Source organism: Pelobates fuscus, chromosome 10 (genome assembly GCF_036172605.1).
Source record: "Pelobates fuscus isolate aPelFus1 chromosome 10, aPelFus1.pri, whole genome shotgun sequence".
Classification (NCBI taxonomy): domain Eukaryota; kingdom Metazoa; phylum Chordata; class Amphibia; order Anura; family Pelobatidae; genus Pelobates; species Pelobates fuscus.
The window spans coordinates 96,469,365-96,490,563 of NC_086326.1; the positions used below are offsets into that span (position 1 = coordinate 96,469,365).

Sequence of the window (21,199 nt, forward strand, 5' to 3'; positions counted from 1 at the left end):
ATAACCATGAAAGTGTTGGCACCTAAGCAGAACAAACACCTCCCTTACGTGATGAGGTGCACAAGCAACATTAACAATTGATTCCTTTTTAATCAGTTAGAATTATTAAAGGCTAGATACTGTAACAACAATATAACACAGCAAAATTAATGATACAATAATTACAAATCTGCACAATGCCTGAAATATCTAGTTAGAGATTCTTTAAAGGTACACTCCAAGAAGCACAGCTTGAACTGTGTACAGTGTACACTGAATACTTTAGAATTGTTTAATTACAATAAATATATTACCTATGGCATGGTTGTCTAAATATATGCACTTGTTTGTGGGTTTTTGTGTGTGTGTGTGTGTGTGTGTGTATATATATATATATATACATATACAACCAATTCCTTTATTAGCCCATTTCTCTATCAGCAGTGAAAACGTGACATGTTGTGTTGTTTTTGTTGTTGCCTAAGGTAATGATTGGGTTACATTGCTCTGTCACCATCTTCCTGCAGATGGCAGAATGTGATAAGGTTAAGATACCATCTATCTGTCTGATAAACATCTCCTTGCTGTTGATTGAATTTCCACCTGCAGAAAGAAATCCGTTAATAAAAAATTAGTTTTTGTGTCGAGGGGGTGTAACGGAACAAAATACCCTCTGGCCCATTTCAAGTTAACGTGTATTTTTTTTTTTTTTTTACTTGTTCTTTGTTTGTACCATGTACTTAATCTATTTCATCATATTTTGTTCTGTTCTTGTATTTTATTTTTGTGTAATTAACATGTTTTACTGAAGTTCTGCATGGTAGCACAAGAGAAAATGATATAACAGTAGAGCTATGTTTTCTAATAGAAGCCTGAACAGCAGGCTGCAACAAAGTAACATCTTGAACACTGTTAAAGAACCAGTAACCTAGCATAGTGTGTTATCATATGACGGAAACAGAACATCCACCATAACTCGTCAAGCAGGTAAGCCAACCAGGATATTAGGAAAAGAAGGCGGAATGTAGAGAGGTAATGAGGGTCGTCATTCCCGGCTGGCTCAGCAAGAGGACAATCAAACCCGTATTTCCCCAAGGATGAAGATGTTGTAGATAGGGGCCTGAGGTGCATTTGCCTCTATCCAAGGGCTTCACATATGTAGGAAGTTATCAGTGGTTTCGTGGATGGCGCCTGTCAGTTTTTCCATTTTAATTATGTACTAAATCCTAGCCACGGCTTTGGGTGTGTAAAGGGCAGGGCCATATACAGAAAAAGGTTGGCTATATGGTTAGAACAACCTAACCCACAAGCCAAAAGGGGGGAGGACTAAATGGGCAACAAGCAATGGGGATAACCCAGATAAATGAATTAGTAGAGAGGATACCCACAGGTCAGGGTTTAAGAGAGGGAGAGCAGCATGCTCACCTCAAAAGACCGATAACCGAGGGTGTGCCCATATATCATAGTATATAATACATGTCCCTGATATGAATCCCTTAGAGTAATGGGATAAAAAACAATAAATCTTTAATAAAGCAATATATAAAAAGTCAGTGGTGACTAACCAAAAAAATAATAATACATACACCTTAAATAAAATGAAAAAGACCGTGCAAAAAAACTGTGTAACAAAAGTGCTATTTACACTGGGTATGAGTCTTGAGCTAAAGTCTAGTTTGTAAAACTAGATAGGTTTAATAATGGTATTATAGGTCAGTAAGACCAGTATTGAGTGTCTAGAAAAAAGGTTATAGACAGGTAGGCGTAGGGAAGGTATAGGTGAGTAGTGTCTGCAAAAGTGAATCAAGACTACTATAATGGGAAAAAAACACTAAGTGAACCCAGTGTTCTCCCTGTAGTCTGAGAAAGGACTCAAACCTATATAGGTAAATGTATAAACACGGAACCAGCTGCTCTAAGCAGTATAAAAGTAGGTGAGCACAGTGATGAAAGGGTTAAATGGGGAGATGGATCCCTAAAAGTGGATCTGATATCCTCCCTATGTATAAACTTCTTAAGTGCCACAACCTACAGAGTAGCTTTGAAGCAGTACAGGTCCTGTATAGCGAGTATAAAGAGGAAAGAACACAGGAAGAAAATATATATATATATATATATATAAATATGTATCTTTCCCCTTAAGAAAACTCCTTACGAAATCTCTCTATGAAATCCTCTGAGTGTGGATACATAGTGTCACCTGTCAAGGACCATGGAGATATCTAGAGGACCTGTAACATAGTTGCTTGTTCGTGTTAGCTTTCAACCCTGATAGTAAAATCAATGAGTTACACAAGTCTGTCTATACGCCTAGTATAATGGTCTGTAGAGCCTATAATAAACCTTGAACTGTAGTACACATCACCAACAGCTAGATATACGGAAAAAGACTACCCATAACGATATACAGATAGTTAATGTAGAGCAACTCCTTGGAAGTCTGCTCATTGCCTGTCCACTAGTCTGATGGTGTCAATCGCCATAAGATTATTAAACTAAAGTCCCAAGATACACGATACCCATAGTGTTTACAAATTAAAGCCTAAGCCTTGCGTCCTACTCGACGCGCGTTTCGGCGCTATGTGGCGCCTTTATCAAGAGTGGAGAAGGGGCTCTGAAACCGCCCGGACTTTTGAAGGGTAGAGAGCCCGCCCCCTAAGTGGCGTGTGGCCAATCCCGTATCGTCACGTCTCGCATCTGAGACGTCACGCGACCAATCACGTGTCGCCGCGTCACAGGGGGAGGGGCTAGGCACTTGCTCCACCGAGCGAAAATATGCCAACCGGGGGGAGAGAAAAAGAGAAAAAGGGGAGAAACCTGTATAGAGTATAGGTATCCAAAGTGCATTAAAAGGCATTCATAATCCGCCTATGTTTTTGTCAATGTCAAACCAGGTAAAGGCTAGATAAACGGTAATAAGTCAGTAATACCAAATGATCAATACAGATAAAGAATATAAGCCTTTGGTTGCTGTGACTATACATCAGAGAATACAGGTATGTCCACAAATATGGTGACAGTACTTAGGTAAGTATGGTTATAAATAAAAGAAGTTCAAAACTGCTAAAGGCAGTAGGGAGTCTAGGTAAATCAGAGAATACCAAATGTAGAAAAATAAATAAATTAAATTAAATTAAAGACGTCTATATGTACATACACAGGAGATAAGAATCTTACTGTATGGGTGCATAGTGTGTTCTGATCTCTATGGACAGACCTTGAAGATAGGCAACTTGCTATTGAAGTCCATAGTGTATTCAGGTCAAGGGTAATCATAGAAAGTGGGAGAAGGAAAATCCTTCGTTAAGACCATTTGGACTCAAAGTTTTGAGTCGATAAATCCAAAAACATTCTCTTTGTCTAAGGAACTTATTGTAGTCACCCCGTCTCGGGTCCCTTTTGACCAGTTCCAGGCCACAGAAACGTAGCCCTTTAGGGTCACTATTATGGCATTCACGGACGTGTCTGGAGATCGGGGTCTCAGTCGAATATTTGACTGACCTGATGTGTTCCTGTATGCGTTTCTTAAAGGGGCGGAACGTTTTGCCCACATATTTTTTATTGCATACACAGGTCAGTAGATAGACAACCCCTGCTGTATTGCAGTTAAAAAAGGAGGTTATGGCAAAATCCTCCTTTTCAAAACTGTCCTTTATTACTTTAGAATCTCTTTTGATGAATTTACATGAGATGCATCTCCCACATCCATATGTGCCCACTACAGGCGACTGTAGCCAAGTTGTGGGGGGAGATCTGCATTTCAAATGACTAGGGGCAAGGAGGTCTCGTAGATTTTTACCTCTACGAGCTGTAATTGAGACATTTGGGGATAGTACTCCCTGGAGGTGAGAATCACCCGTTAACAGTGGCCAAAACCGTCTGAGAGAACCTTTAACATTCTCCCATCCTGCATCATAGGTGGCGATTAGGCGTATGTTGTTCATGGTGTTGTCAGATGATGTTTGAGTATCATCACTGATCAAACTGGTGCGATCAGAGTCGAGTGCTCGCTTATATGCTCGTTTAAGGCATCTATTGGGATACCCTTTTGCCTTAAAAAAAATGGGAACCTCCGAATTCGTTGGTAAATTTTAGGTTTTCATTATTAATGTTTAGGATTTGGACGAACTCATTGAACTCTTTGAGGCTACCTAGCCATACTATGAGGACGTCGTCTATGTAGCAACGCCACAAATAGATAAGAGGAAGGTATTGTGAAATCCCCGTATCTTTGGAAAGTTTTTCCTCCCACCACCCTAAATGGAGGTTGGCATACGATGGGGCACAAGCTGTCCCCATCGCAGTCCCCCTGATCTGGTGGTAGTATCTGTTTCTGAATGTGAAATAATTATGGTTAAGTATATATTCAAGAAGTTCCAGACAAAAGGTGGTGTGTGTCATAGCCGACTCACCTCGTTGTTCTAAAAAATGGCCTATGTGATTCAAGTCGAAGTCGAAAGACTTACCTCCAGGATACAAAGCAGACCCTGGCCCTTCTAGACAATCTCGAGGTACCACCCCTAGCCAAACTTTGCAGCCTAGACATAGAGGCTCTGTTCGTCAATCCCCCATTCAAACGGCTTGAATCACATAGGCCATTTTTTAGAACAACGAGGTGAGTCGGCTATGACACACACCACCTTTTGTCTGGAACTTCTTGAATATATACTTAAACATAATTATTTCACATTCAGAAACAGATACTACCACCAGATCAGGGGGACTGCGATGGGGACAGCTTGTGCCCCATCATATGCCAACCTCCATTTAGGGTGGTGGGAGGAAAAACTTTCCAAAGATACAGGGATTTCACAATACCTTCCTCTTATCTATTTGTGGCGTCGCTACATAGACGACGTCCTCATAGTATGGCTAGGTAGCCTCGAAGAGTTCAATGAGTTCGTCCAAATCCTAAACATTAATAATGAAAACCTAAAATTTACCAACGAATTCGGAGGTTCCCATTTTTTTAAGGCAAAAGGGTATCCCAATAGATGCCTTAAACGAGCATATAAGCAAGCACTCGACTCTGATCGCACCAGTTTGATCAGTGGTGATACTCAAACATCATCTGACAACACCATGAACAACATACGCCTAATCGCCACCTATGATGCAGGATGGGAGAATGTTAAAGGTTCTCTCAGACGGTTTTGGCCACTGTTAACGGGTGATTCTCACCTCCAGGGAGTACTATCCCCAAATGTCTCAATTACAGCTCGTAGAGGTAAAAATCTACGAGACCTCCTTGCCCCTAGTCATTTGAAATGCAGATCTCCCCCCACAACTTGGCTACAGTCGCCTGTAGGGGGCACATATGGATGTGGGAGATGCATCTCATGTAAATTCATCAAAAGAGATTCTAAAGTAATAAAGGACAGTTTTGAAAAGGAGGATTTTGCCATAACCTCCTTTTTTAACTGCAATACAGCAGGGGTTGTCTATCTACTGACCTGTGTATGCAATAAAAAATATGTGGGCAAAACGTTCCGCCCCTTTAAGAAACGCATACAGGAACACATCAGGTCAGTCAAATATTCGACTGAGACCCCGATCTCCAGACACGTCCGTGACTGCCATAATAGTGACCCTAAAGGGCTACGTTTCTGTGGCCTGGAACTGGTCAAAAGGGACCCGAGACGGGGTGACTACGATAAGTTCCTTAGACAAAGAGAATGTTTTTGGATTTATCGACTCAAAACTTTGAGTCCAAATGGTCTTAACGAAGGATTCTCCTTCTCCCCCTTTCTATGATTACCCCTGACCTGAATACACTATGGACTTCAATAGCAAGTTGCCTATCTTCAAGGTCTGTCCATAGAGATCAGAACACACTATGCACCCATACAGTAAGATTCTTATCTCCTGTGTATGTACATATAGACGTCTTTAATTTAATTTAATTTAATTTATTTATTTTTCTACATTTGGTATTCTCTGATTTACCTAGACTCCCTACTGCCTTTAGCAGTTTTGAACTTCTTTTATTTATAACCATACTTACCTAAGTACTGTCACCCTATTTGTGGACATACCTGTATTCTCTGATGTATAGTCACAGCAACCAAAGGCTTATATTCTTTATCTGTATTGATCATTTGGTATTACTGACTTATTACCGTTTATCTAGCCTTTACCTGGTTTGACATTGACAAAAACATAGGCGGATTATGAATGCCTTTTAATGCACTTTGGATACCTATACTCTATACAGGTTTCTCCCCTTTTTCTCTTTTTCTCTCCCCCCCGGTTGGCATATTTTCGCTCGGTGGAGCAAGTGCCTAGCCCCTCCCCCTGTGACGCGGCGACACGTGATTGGTCGCGTGACGTCTCAGATGCGAGACGTGACGCGACGATACGGGATTGGCCACACGCCACTTAGGGGGCGGGCTCTCTACCCTTCAAAAGTCCGGGCGGTTTCAGAGCCCCTTCTCCACTCTTGATAAAGGCGCCACATAGCGCCGAAACGCGCGTCGAGTAGGACGCAAGGCTTAGGCTTTAATTTTTAAACACTATGGGTATCGTGTATCTTGGGACTTTAGTTTAATAATCTTATGGCGATTGACACCATCATACTAGTGGACAGGCAATGAGCAGACTTCCAAGGAGTTGCTCTACATTAACTATCTGTATACCGTTATGGGTAGTCTTTTTCCGTATATCTAGCTGTTGGTGATGTGTACTACAGTTCAAGGTTGATTATAGGCTCTACAGACCATTATACTAGGCGTATAGACAGACTTGTGTAACTCATTGATTTTACTGTCAGGGTTGAAAGCTAACACGAACAAGCAACTATGTTACAGGTCCTCTAGATATCTCCATGGTCCTTGACAGGGGACACTATGTATCCACACTCAGAGGATTTCATAGAGAGATTTCGTAAGGAGTTTTCTTAAGGGGAAAGATACATATTTATATATATATATATATATATATATATATATATATATATATATATATATATTTTTTCTTCCTGTGTTCTTTCCTCTTTATACTCGCTATACAGGACCTGCACTGCTTCAAAGCTACTCTGTAGGTTGTGGCACTTAAGAAGTTTATACATAGGGAGGATATCAGATCCACTTTTAGGGATCCATCTCCCCATTTAACCCTTTCATCACTGTGCTCACCTACTTTTATACTGCTAAGAGCAGCTGGTTCCGTGTTTATACATTTACCTATATAGGTTTGAGTCCTGTCTCAGACTACAGGGAGAACACTGGGTTCACTTAGTGTTTTTTTTCCCATTATAGTAGTCTTGATTCACTTTTGCAGACACTACTCACCTATACCTTCCCTACGCCTACCTGTCTATAACCTTTTTTTTAGACACTCAATACTGGTCTTACTGACCTATAATACCATAATTAAACCTATCTAGTTTTACAAACTAGACTTTAGCTCAAGACTCATACCCAGTGTAAATAGCACTTTTGTTACACAGTTTTTTTGCACGGTCTTTTTCATTTTATTTAAGGTGTATGTATTATTATTTTTTTGCTTAGTCACCACTGACTTTTTATATATTGCTTTATTAAAGATTTATTGTTTTTTATCCCGTTACTCTAAGGGATTCATATCAGGGACATGTATTATATACTATGATATATGGGCACACCCTCGGTTATCGGTCTTTTGAGGTGAGCCTGCTGCTCTCCCTCTCTTAAACCCTGACCTGTGGGTATCCTCTCTACTAAAGGGCAGGGCCACCTTCCAAGTCTTGGCCAGGCAGTGCCACAACGCTGTGCACAGCCTAAAGGTAAGCTTGCCCGCTACCCGGGTGAGATTGGGTTCCCTGTATTCCCTATTAAGGCGTCAAATTTAGTTTTTACTGCAAATAAGTGTATCAGTCTTTGGAAACTGATAGTAGGATACCCTGTAACCAGGTCTACATGATGTTATAACAAGCCTCTATGAAATGTCCTGTTTACTGAAATAATTAAAGGAACACTCCACTTAAAAAAACACAATTTAATTGATAAACTACATCGAAAGCATGCATACATTTAAGTATGCATTTTAGCATTGAGAGTATATCTAAAAAAGAGCTTGCAGAAGCTGAAGTACATGCAGCCATACAGCTATTGCAAACAATCTCCTCCCCTCCCCCTCCCAGCACTGACATTCAGTCAGTTCTGTGGAAATTGGCAATCTCATCCACAAGTGTATGCGGTGACAGAGGAGAAGGACAGAGCAAGAGGAGCCACTGGAGCCTCAGCTCACTATGCCTGTGGGAAATAGTAACAGGCATGCTCTAGCAGAGCGTGCTTGCCACTGTCATTAGCTCAGAGTAGCTAACGAAAGAAGAAAGAGAACCTGTTTGAAATAAGCACGTTTCTAAAATATAGTTAAGATAGGCTACTCGTCACGCATAAAGCACTACATCAATCTGAAGTGCTTTATGGATGTGGAGTGGTCCTTTAAATATATATACATGGTGTGCTCTGTTCATTTCAGGACATCCAGGGACACAGTAAACACAATTAAAATTAACGAGAGAGCGAAAAAGAAAGACAGAAAGGCACAACCTGTAGCTTACTTTCAGTTCGATGACAAACTGTGTCAAAACCCCTTTCCAAATTCTTCCAGAACTGAGATGACATTGTTTTTCCACTACACACAGTGGTGTCTTTTGGATTGGTGCTGCCCTAGTCTTGACGGAACTCGGGCACCCACTAATTTAAAGTTACCCTCCCCTTCCTGCCAAGGCCACACCTCTTCCTAATAACTAACACACATTTTGACAGACACACTCTAAGATACACTGACATACACACACTCACTGATTTGACACAATCTGACAGACACATACAATCATTCAGACACACACTGACAGACACATACACACAATGACAGATGCACACAGGCACTGGCAGACACGCACACTCACTCAGACACACACATTCACTGACAGACACACATTCACCGAACGAAACACACACACTCACAGACATACACACTCACACAATGACAGACACACACATTCACTGACAGACACACTGACAGATAAAAACACATGCATAATTACCATTTTTTTAAATTTAACTCCACCCAGGCTCCCTACTTTTGGGAGAGCTGGGTGGATTATTTACCTGAGGTCCAGTGGGGCTGCTGGGCGTGTGGGCTGGCAGGCTTGCAGGAAGGCAGGAGGGCAACCAAATTTGGCGGCGAGGGAGCTGTGATCTCCCTGCTCAGCTCCCTCGTGCGCTGCAAAGTGATGCCGGGAGCCGGACTGATGTCATATTCCGGCTCCCGGCATGATGGATCTGAGCAGGGAGAGCTCAGGGGAAAGTGCTCCCTCGCTGCAGGCTCAGAAAACAAATGGATGCCTCCCCCAGGGTGGTGACCAGCTCTTGGGCCCCCATAAAACGAGGCTAACAAGGCTATAGCTTGGTGGTTTTTGACGCCCACTGGAAAGGCCCGCCCAAGGCAAATGCCTTGTTAGCCTTGCGGTACATACTGCCATGACTACACACAGTTCATTATTTTGTATCTTTTTATGTAAAGTTAATTAAATTTTTACTTAACATTATGCCTTTGGCTGTATATAGAAACGTTATATAAGAACATACACTTACACAGTTACAGTTATGCAAGCAGTTACATATGAATACAGTGCACACAGTCACATTGTTAACACACATGCACAGTGAAGTACAGTTAAACACATTCATATACAGTTATCTATTCACACAGATTCATACTCAAACATTTGAATTCAATACTTTCCTAAACTGACAGGCTGTGATAAGGCATTGGTGTTGCATATCTGTGATAAGAGCAGACTAGCTACTGGCCAAATGCACTGTGGGCCACAGTAGCAATGCTCCACGACCACCAAGGAAATCAAAGGATCTTTGTGGGCGGTTACCTGGGCACTGGACCACAGAGGAAGTCTAGGCTGGTGGAGTGATCTTTGATCTCCAGACATCTGTAATGCCAGCAGACTCAAGGGAGCTTGCAATAAAATACTCCCGAACGTGGATCAGAATGTTGCTGTCACTCTTTTGCCGTCTGGTGTCCCACTAATGGGGAAACCAAGAGAAGTCAACACCAAATCAAGAACAAGCATATCATTAGAATCACTTGCACTACTTTAACCACAATGCATTTTCAACAGGGCTCATTAAATATGCTGCCTTAGAGGGGCATAGAACTGACATCCCCTACTTTGCAAATGGATATGAGTTAGACCAGGACCAAGTGAAGGTTTGTCTCCACTAGCCTCTTGTTGTGTCTGTTAATGCCTCTTATCTCCTATGAAAATGAGTAAGCAAAATCAACATAAAGGAACACTAACATAAAAAAAAAAAAAGGGGGGGGTCTTAATTTTTGGAGTGCTTGTTTAACCCATATATGCCAGATGCACCCTTCCCATTGAAAACATTTATAAGCTTTCTCGCCTTGTGTAAAAAGTATAGATTACTCACCTCCCGTCTTACTCCTCTCTGCCTCCTGGGACCAGTCAGTGGCAACAGTCTTTTTTTCCAGATGAAGAATGGGCCATGAGTGGCAATGGTCACTTGAAGTCTTCACTTTTATGAGGTTTGATAAGCGGGACATGCAGTTAACCTCTTAAAGCACTTTCACAAGCTGAAGTCTGGAGTAACCCTTTAACCCCTTAAGGACCAAACTTCTGAAATAAAAGGGAATCATGACATGTCCCACATGTCATGTGTCCTTAAGGGGTTAAAGGGACACTATAGTCACCAGAACAACTACAGCGGTAGTTGTTCTGCTGATTTTAGCATGTCCCTGCAGACCTTTCTTTTTATATAAACACTGCCTTTTCAGAGAAAATTAGAAAAAAAAGCCCCGTGTGGTGCTGGATAAAGGTGAGTAAATCACCCTTCTAACCCTCGGTGACAGGGGCTCACCACCTAAACAGTGGTTTTAGAACTATAGTGTCAGGAATACACGTTTGTGTTCCTGGCACTGTAGTGTCCCTTTAATAATTTTGTATATATAATATTTCAGGAATAGTGAAATTGGGAGTGGGTATGTTAAGATGTATTTCTAATTCCGGTCACTGTTAGACACACAGGATATGTAAATGCGGTACATCTCGGAAAGCTCCCATTGTTTGCGAGGATAAATTATGGCAAATAATTCAGATGCTGATGTCATCCAGGTGACGAATAGTATCTGCAGACCTTTTCTGCCAGTTCAAATAACCAGCAAATCACGGCACGTATATACTCATTGCATATATAATTTCTTAGTCTGTGGTGAGGGATATGCCGTGCTATTGAGTATAAACACAGGCTAATGCAGTTGGCACATAGAATGACACATGCTGAAAATTAAACATCTAACACAGTCACAGAAATCCCATCACACAAGTTTCCCTGAAACGCTGCTTCTGTGGGTTGTGTAACTGAGAATCTCAGAGTGGATTATGACATCTGAGGTAAATATTTTCATATCGAAGCTCTTCAAATTAATTAATCAAACTCAGCAAAAAAACTGTAATAATAAACAGCGTAAGAGTTTGCACAGCAAGATACATCAGTGTAACTAAGTGAATGATGGATAACCCACCCAGGTATGATGAATAACCCATTCATCATACCTTCTGCCATTTCTAATGACCAGATACAGACCCCATCTTTATCAAGGCAGAAGAATATTAATCTGCATTGTTGTTTTGCAAAATAATGGCTCTAGCTTTAAAAAAAAAAAAAAAAAATCAGTTTTTAAAGAAGTGAAAAGGAGACCTGGAGCTTGTCGCCTTTTAATTTCTATTGCTGTCAGGGAGGATTATAATAGGACATTGGCCAGATGTAAATTACATCTCATGTCGAAAAACCACTGTGGAGGAAAAACCACTGTGGAGGGACAACGCTCTGTGCAGTAAAGACTGTAATGAACAAACGTCTAAAGGGCTTTAAGGTAGAACTAACACGTCTCTGGAATCTATGCCAGTAAAATAACCTGTAACCTTTTCATATGACCCTCTGTTTTCGTTTAAAGGTATATTAAAGATTTAGCAACTTGACATTTACACACATTGCATTGAGGAGGAGAAACAAAAAAAAAATATCTTCGCTTTTCCTCTTCTCTCTTTGATCCCTGTACGCTTACTGACAGGAGCAACAGGCAGAACTTACAACAAGTGACACTTTAGGAACTATAACTGTGTCATGTTATTGAATTCATTATGGTGCCTGGAGTCCCCCGGTGTTGTCCATTTTTAAGCTGTTTAGCACTAAATAATGGACCTGGCCACCCGTAGATCGGTCTCTACTGGAGGTAGACACTTCCGTCTTTTCATACCAATTCATAGCAGCAATAATTGCTGTGATTGGCTGAAAACAATCTTAGCCAATCACAGACCCCTTTCTGCTCATGCTAAATGCTTCCTCGTTAACCGAGCAGCAGAAGGGACGTGATGCTGGGGATTCTTTTTTTTAACATTAAAGGAACTCTAATTGGCAGAGGAATGAGCAGTGATAGTTCAGAAGCATAATCTATACGCCAAAACTGCTCCTTTACGCTAGAGTTGTTTTGGTTATTTTAGTGTCCCTTTAAAACATTAAACATGGTTTAATGCTTAAAGGGAAACTATAGCCCCCAGAACAACTATAGCATAATGTAGTTGTTCTGGTGAGTATAGTATGTCCAAGCAGGCTTTTTTCTGTAAACACTGTCTTTTCAAAGAAAAGCTGTGTTTACAATGCTGTCTAGGATCACCTCCAGTGTCAGTCACTCAGTCACAATAGTGTTTTTAACACTATAGGGTCAGGAATACACGTTTGTGTTCCAGACCCTATAGTGTTCCTTTAAGTGAAGGGTAATGCCAGGAAACTTCAAATACTATAACCACTTCAACCACTTCACAGTGCCTACAGTGCCCCTTAAGTGGTAGCCAAGATGGAGGCACTCATTTCTGTGTTAAGAGTAAAATACTGCAGTGGTGATTCTAACAGTTCAAGGCATCAACACTATAGGCATCAAAACAACTTTAGCTGAATGAAGCCACTTTAGTGTATAGATCATGCCCCTGCAGATGTGTAAGTAACATGACTGCTGACCCATGTAAACCTCCCGTTACGAAATAAATACACAACACCTGTATAGTGGATAAGGGCGGCCACAGCTTTATTTATCTTTATGAGCCAGCATTAACTTCCAACTGTCAGCTGATGGGGGTGATTTTTCCACCAGACAGATATCACTTTCTGTTCGCAGAGTCCAAAGCAGCCTGCCTTCCGCCTTCAGCCCAAGCAGGCTGCGACTCCCCAATCCGAATTGGCACTTGCCTTCACATTCGCTGGCCAGGTATCCTACTGTGACAAAACAAAACAGAGACAACAATAAACTTTGCCCATCCCTGGGCAGCAGTCCAGGGACTCTCTTGCAGGGAGGTGTGACTAGGGCTGCAAAAAAAAAAATATTTTAACTACTATATTGCCAAAAATTGAGCAGTGAGATTCAAGAAAGATGGTCTGGTGTTTAATCCTTCTAGTGCTGAAATACTCTAGGATGATCAAGGAGGACTGAATATCTATGCACTAAAGAACAAATCCTCATTTATTGCACATAAAATGTACTTCTCGTGATTCACAGACAGCCTATCCATCTATAGCAGGGGTTCTCAACCCAGTCCTCGAGGACCCCCTACCAGTCCAGGATTTAGGGATTACTTGGGTGTGTTTAGAAAAAGAAAAAAAAAACACCTTAGACACACCCAGGTAATCCCTAAATCCTGGACTTGTAGGGGGTCCTTGAGGACTGGGTTGAGAACCCCTGATCTATAGAGTAATGGATATTTTGGAAGAGATAATATTAGATTGTGTCTATAACCTACATACATTATAAATAGAGGGGAATTTTCTAATTAACTCAGAAGATATTTAGTGGGACTGCATTAAAAGCAGGTCTTGAAAGTGACTTATAGATATAAACATTAAATATTAAATATATAATATTTCTTTCTGTTCCACATATATTTTAGTTATTAAAGAATGACTGTATAAATCGTTTTAATTTTCATAATGCAGATCATTTTTATGTTATTTAAAGTGGAAAAAAAAAATTTTTAGAATAGTTTTTTTTAATTTTGTTTGAGTTTCCTAGAATTTTTCTAGATTTAGTTTAAATCAAAATAAATTAACGCCGCTGAACAAAATGCTCTATGCATTGTCTGCTCTGAGACTGTTAGTGTGGCGTACATCTGTGGATGGCCCCAGCCCCTGCCTCTTTTAAGAGGGAACGTCCATTAGGTTGTTACCAATGGTGCGACTGACATCATTGCCAGACCCTTCCAATTTCACGTAGGATGTATGATAGTGGTCAAATATGTACAACAGATCTCATGACCATATGTTATAGTTGGGATAGTGCCTCTCTTCTTTTCTGTTTCTCTTTTCTATGACCTTGTTGAAAAGTTGTTGAAGTGTAAATTCCCCCTAGTAATACCTCCAGCCCTAAATGCTGTTGACTCCCCAAAACCCTCTCCAGTCCCCCCTTGTGGGTAAATAGATTGTCCATAATGTTAATTTTAAAGCACTTGCAACTCACATTTAGGGACTACATTCCTTTTAACTTTGAAAGGTATTCAGGGAACATTCTTAAAGATATTTGGTAAATTTTCTGTCAATTTTCAAGAATAGAGGTAATTTTTAAGAGATATCACAAACCTTTTCTCACTATCATATGTACAGTTTATATGTGTATATTCTGTGTTCTAAAAAAAAATACAATTCTCTAATGTTGGCTGTAATATCCGATATTTAACAAGGTACAGTATTTTACGATCATTTCGTTTGTACAGTATGTTCAGCGTCTGGCACTTTTATGAGGGAATATGATGAGTTGATATTTCACATGGCAGTTTAATTGGTTTTACCACGCATCAGTTTACTAGATGACTAACAATGAAACAAAACCCACTTCTGCTTGCAAAGCCTAACTTTGTTTTTCTATTACCTATGATTATCTGTCCATTTGGAAATTTCAGACTATTGTTGCATACAATTCCTTTTTTGAAGATTGTCTTGTCTTTACCAGATAATGGTTCCTTAAGAGGAACACTCCAAGAGCCATAATCACTCCAACTTACTACAGAGGGCATAAGTCAAGGACTTTACGAGAAAAGTCATTCTTGGCTTTTTCAAATAGTTTCCAAGAATTTTGACCAAAAATGGAAGATGCTATGGCATCCAATGCGCAGCTCCCCTCTCACCCCCCTGCTTGTGACATCATATATAGATAATAGTATTTTTTCTGTGCTAGTTGTTAGTCATTTCAGATGTGCTCAATTGGCACAGTGTCAGAAAAGATCTGATCCCAGTGCTAGAGCCCTGCTGGAACGCGTTGGAACGTCATTCCTGCACTTTTTCCACAGCAGGAAAGCCGTTCCTGTTAGTAGTCCTGCAGGACCTGCCTTGGGGGCTATTGTTTCATAAGATTACTTTTTTTTCCACAGAGCTTGTAAATTCTATATTCTGCATTTTTCATCTGCTGCCAATCAACATGTAAAAATTATGGATCTATCTGGAAACCCTAAGGGGTTTTTAAAATCATGAAAAAAAATTTGAATGCTTAAAATGTCTCTCCAATGCTTGCATATTTTTAATTAGTGTTTTAAAATTCTGTTTGAGAATCCTGGACGTTCCAAGCTGCACACTATGTTCGAGGGAAGCTAATCAAGGCTTAATGGAGGAATGGAGCACCAAATATATTCGGGGCCAGTACAAACCTTTATCTGGAAACCTATTCATAAACAGGGCTATACATAGGACACAAGGTCACACATTGAGGCTGGAAGAAACGAGATTTCATCTAAGGCAAAGAAAAGGTTTTTTTTACAGTAAGAGCAATAAGGATATGGAATTCTTTGCCTGAAGAGGTGTTTTTGTCAGACTCCATACAGATGTTGAAACAGCAATTGGATAAATACTTGCAAAAACATAACATACAGGGATATAATTTCTAATTAGTGGGGTAATAGCTGCTTGATCCAAGGATACATCTGACTCCTATTCTGGGGTCAAGAAGGATTTATTTCCTAGTTTGTTGCAAAATCGAAAGCGCTTCAGACTAGGTTTTTTGCCTGCTTTTGCATTTTTTCCACAGCAGGAACACTGTTTCCAGTAGTAGTCCTGCAGGACCTGCCCTTTGGTGCCAGCCTTTGGGGTGTGCGAGCTGTGCAGCCGCACAGAGCGCCATGGCAACAGGAGTGCCGGGTGGCCGACACAGCTCACAGTCGGTCACTCACAGACCAGGCCGAGTTATGTGAGTTATGACAAAGCAAGTCTAGTGCATAGTTGTTGTTTTTTGGGGGGGAAGTGAAGGGGAGGGGCACGTTGGGTGAGTACCCACACTTTTTCCCCAGGACTTGACCCCTGTCTGATCCTACATGCAAAGTAAGAGTAAATCCCTAACAAGCAAGATGAAAATAACAAAGCCTTAATATCCTCTAGCTTAATAAAAACAACCTCCAGAGAGGCAAGTAAACTAGACAATGTAATGCCAGAAGCACACAACCATGATATAACAATGGTAAATGAAGATGTAGCAGAGCTCCTTGTACCCTAGCTGGGTACCTCCGCAAAGCTTGCTTCCTAGCAGCCACAGGGGAAAACACTTCTGCCCTAGTCACCGCAGCTTGACTGGTGTGTTTCGGGAGCTTTTCCACCCTGGATCAGTATACTGTGATATAGCTGTATAGCAATCTCACCCAAACACTAGCTGAGACTTAGTGAAAGGTGAAGTAGAACTAACTTTATTGAACACAACACAGGTATTTATAGGCACCTTCCACACAAGACGTCATCAGTTAAAACAATGTAAGTCCCTGCCTAAAGTCTTGGTGTCCAAGACATAATTAGATTAAGTCACCATTATTTAATTGGATCTGTGGGCTGCTGGCTGTTCCTTTCTTTCCATTTCCCCTGGGTTTGATGTTCTGTCTTCATCTTTGGCTGAATACCGCGGTCTTTTTTGAAAATACCGACCGCGGTTTCTATCTGCTGGTTGCTGTCTGGGCGGTTGCTGTATCCCTCGTTATGGGAACTCCAACTCACTCACACCTACTTTGTTCATCTTCACGGCTTCACCTCCACTGTGGTCTTTTTTGAAGATCCCGACCGCAGTGTGAGAGAGTTGGAGTTCCCATAACGAGGGTTTATCTGGTTGCTCTTTGATCCGCCCGACATCACCTTTATTCTGCCTACCCAGGGAGGACTTCCGGACAATTACTGTTTTTTCATTTTATTTAATTTCACTTAGTATTATTGTTTCTTGTCTTTTGTCTTTTATTTTTATATATTTCATTTATTCATCTTCTGGTTATATCTACCTCAGGTGGGGGCCCACACCGAGGACAGATATATATTTTTTCCCACTTATTATTACTATTGTGTTTATTGGTATATAATTTTTTTGCTTTTTTGTATCCACCCTACCTTCACTTAGTGATCGGACCTCTATATACATATATTCTTTATATTGAAGTTATTCCATCTTTTCGGCCATTCAGTGCAGTTAGTTTGTGGATACATTTGGTGTCATTTAATTTTTTTTGTTACTTTGTTTTATGATATTTTTGTATTTAATTGTCCGGTTAAGGTATAACAGTGGTGATCGGAATTAGTCCTTTGCTTATTTATTTTATACTTAATTAATAAATTATTTTTGATAATTTTTATACTATTTATCTAGTTTTATATTCTTAAGCGCACACACCCTATTTTCCATTTCTGAGTATATAACTCATTAAGTCGCTAGAGTGGGTGTGTAGCTGCTACTCTTCTTTTTTATTCATTTATTGATTTATTTGTGGTGTTATCACTGCATGTACCGTTTTCTATAACCATTATTTAATTACCTACTGGACACCAAGAAGTGTTGCACAATACCAGTTTCACATTCACACAATAACTCAATTAACTTCCATTCGGTTCTACATTAGTGTAAATGCATTACTGTGTTTACAAGGCAGGGTGGGGACGGACAATAACAAGGGCTGAGGATCACATGGGAGATTTAAGGGCGTGACAGAACAGCCAGTTTAAACTAGCCGCAAAGTGTCTCTGGAACAATGGGACAATGCCCTTCTGGGAAAACAACAGGGAAAGAGGGGAGGAAACCAGACACCATGTGCCTATAATGGGTGCAGGGTGACTAAAACATAAGAACAATCTTGGGACCTACATAAATGTCCGTCTTCAGCCCCCAGTGATGGTAACTATGGTCACAGAGGAGAACAGAATTTTTGATTGTTTATACACTACTCAATTCAACAAAAAAAGGAAAACCATACCATAGATGGCCATGATATAGGACCAGGATGAACTATGAAAGGGCACCCTCCATGTGGAACAGAGGATTTGAATAATAAGCAATTGTGACCTCATATCACTATCGGTATTCCACCTCCAAAACAATATGTTGATGCTGGTTTGATGCATGCAAAAGTTACTACACCCAGTGGCGGAACTACCGCAGTCGCAGGGGTCGCAGCTGGGACTGGGCCCGTCACCACAGGGGGCCCGACCGCCCTGCGGATCGGTATAACCGCAGGGGCCACACGTTAAAGGGCCTATCGGATGGCTTTAGATTTCCTGGGGCCCGGTCAGCGCTGTGGCGCTTTAACAGCGCGACTAGGCCCCCTGTGGTGAGGTCAGAGGCTGGGAGGAAGTGACAGCCCCCGTCACTTCCTCCCAGCAACCACCAGGAGCCGCGTGGGAGGAAGGAGAGGAGGGAGTCAGAGCAGGAACTCTGACTCCCATCAGGCTGAGCCACCACTGAACCCCAGGAAAGTCCCCCTCCTGCATCTAAAAGGTAGGAAACAGGAGGGTGACTAAAATGTTTGTATATGTGTGTGTGTGTTTGTATGTATGTATGTATGTGTGTGTCTGTCTGTATGTATATGTGTGTGTATCAGTGTGTGTGTCTGTATGTATGTGTGTGTGTGTGTATGTATGCATATGTGTGTGTTTATATATGTGTGTGTCTCTGTAAATGTGTGTGTGTCTGCATGTGTGGGGGGCAACTCCAGTGGGGGGTTGGCGGGGGTAGACGAATAGGGGGACCCCAGGGCAATTTTCGCACCGGGGCCCCGTGGTTTCTAGTTGTGGCTCTTACTACACCCATGGAATCCTTGCACCATAAACCCTCTAATAAGCTGTGACGCTATGATACCTGGATAATCCCTTTAATTCTACTCTCTTAGACTTTTTCTTTAGCTTTGTATCCTCAATTCAACCGTATATGCATCCATCACATTCTTCACTACCTAGAATTATTTATAATGTCTGTTTTGTCTGCCAAATTAAATCATCCAAGAAAAAAAAAGGTCAAAAGCAGGCAATTCTTCTGACTAAGAGCTTGTAAAAAGTGCAAAATGCTTAAGGCAAAAAGATTGAGTCCAAAATGATATCCTTATTTCCCATAACCACCTTTTCCATGTCATGCTTCATTTTATTTTTGGGACCACAGCATGCGCATTATTTACTGAAGCTTGATTGCATCACAGGATTCTATTTTCTTTTTGGGACAGCCACTGTATAGTAAAGTAGTAACAATAAAGAATTGGGGCATGCAGCATACAGACATAAAATACATAGCAAAAAGGCATGGCGGGTTGTGATAACAGAATTTCACTCTTACTCTGACCAAGTATTTGTAAAGCTAAGCGTAGTCATCCTTCTATTCTGTTGTTTCTTTTTCCAGTCATCCATGCCATTAAATACACTAGTAGAGGCGTACTCGATACCGCTTGATAAAGACCCGGTAGTGTCGAAATGATGCTGCTTTTGCCCCAATAAAGCTGCTATTTTTGTTATCCCAAAGTGCCTGAACCGTTATTTATTAAGTAGGGCGAGGGTAGGTATGTATGTTTGGGGATTTACGTGGTGATATGTGAGTATTTATATGGACTGTGTGTAAGGTTAAATATTGTTGCGTGTGATACTGTTTGTGTGTGAAGGGGTTGGCTTGTAAGGGTTTGTGATTTTTGTCTGCAAGTGTGTGTGGCAGGAGCTGTTTGTGGTATTGTGTTTTGGTGCTGTCTGTTGTGCTAAGTATGTGTGTGTCTTGTTTGTGGTATGTCTGCGGTATTATGCGCATGCATATGGACTGTTCATAGTAGTTGTGTTTGTGTGTGTGTGTGTGTGTGTATTGGCCGTCTGAAGTCTGATGTGAGAATAATGTGTTTTGTGTACGTGCTGTCTCTGATAAGTGTGTCTATGTGAGTTGATTTTAGTATTTGTCTGTGGTGTTGCATGTCAATGTTGGCTGTTTGTCATGCTGTGTGTGTATGTATGTGCCCTTCCTTTTGTGTTATGTATACATGTGGGCTGTCTGAGGTTTTGCGTGTGGTGTGTATACTTATAGTATATGTGTGTGTGCTGGGGGACTAGCTGTGTGTTGTGGTCTATTTAAGGTATTGTGATGTTAAGTGTGTTCATGTGGATTGAGGGTGTGATGTTAAGTGTGTTCATGTGGATTGAGTGAGTAAGTGGTAAAGGCAGTCTTTGATGTTTTGTGTGTGTTTGTGATAGGGGGCTATCTGTTGTGTTTGTATATGTGGGCTTCCTGTGGTGCTGTTTGTGTGTGTGATTCTGTTTGTGGGGTTGTGTATGTGTGAAATGTCTGTAGTGCTGTGTGTACTTCGTGTGTGGGGGTGCTTTCAGGGTTGTTACAGAATTAAACTTGTTGTAAATGCCTACCTCTTGCTAGCTTTGGCCAGGGAGGGGGATCATGAAGCCTCATTAATTCCTGGTGGTCCTGTGATAGATCTTGTGGTCTGCAACTTTCGGGAATTCAGATCTCTTCTGCCTCTGACTGTAGACTAGCTCATTACCAGTGAGTCAGAGTGTTGGCATGGTAGCCCATGGCAATGCCCTGAATCACTCTGGACATCTATCAGCTCTCTGATCTCCTTGTCTTGGAAATTTATATTTGGCAGCCTTGTGTGCAATGCATGGCATCTGTGCCATAGGTTGCTGACCCCTTCTCTAGGATTTGTTCATTGAACTGGAACCATCTAAAAAAGAGTGCCTCCAACGGGCATGATGCTTGCTGTTTGGCTAAGCCTCTAACTAAGGAGAACAGTGACTGTCAGAGGTGTGGTACATAGACAAATATTGGGTCATCAAGGTTTTTTTTAGTCTTAAATCATTTTACTTATCAGTCAAGTTGGCACAGATTCAAGTCTGGCATGATCCAACTGGTATGCACAAGTGGGTTGATCTAGTGTCTGACATTT

General features: G+C 41.1%; 1 protein-coding gene across 8 annotated transcripts in view; it reads left to right on the top strand.

The window, feature by feature from the left end:
* Positions 1–21,199, top strand: part of KCNMA1 (potassium calcium-activated channel subfamily M alpha 1) — a 536,805-nt gene that overhangs the window by 229,111 nt on the left and 286,495 nt on the right. The gene's annotated exons all lie outside the window — the stretch shown is intronic.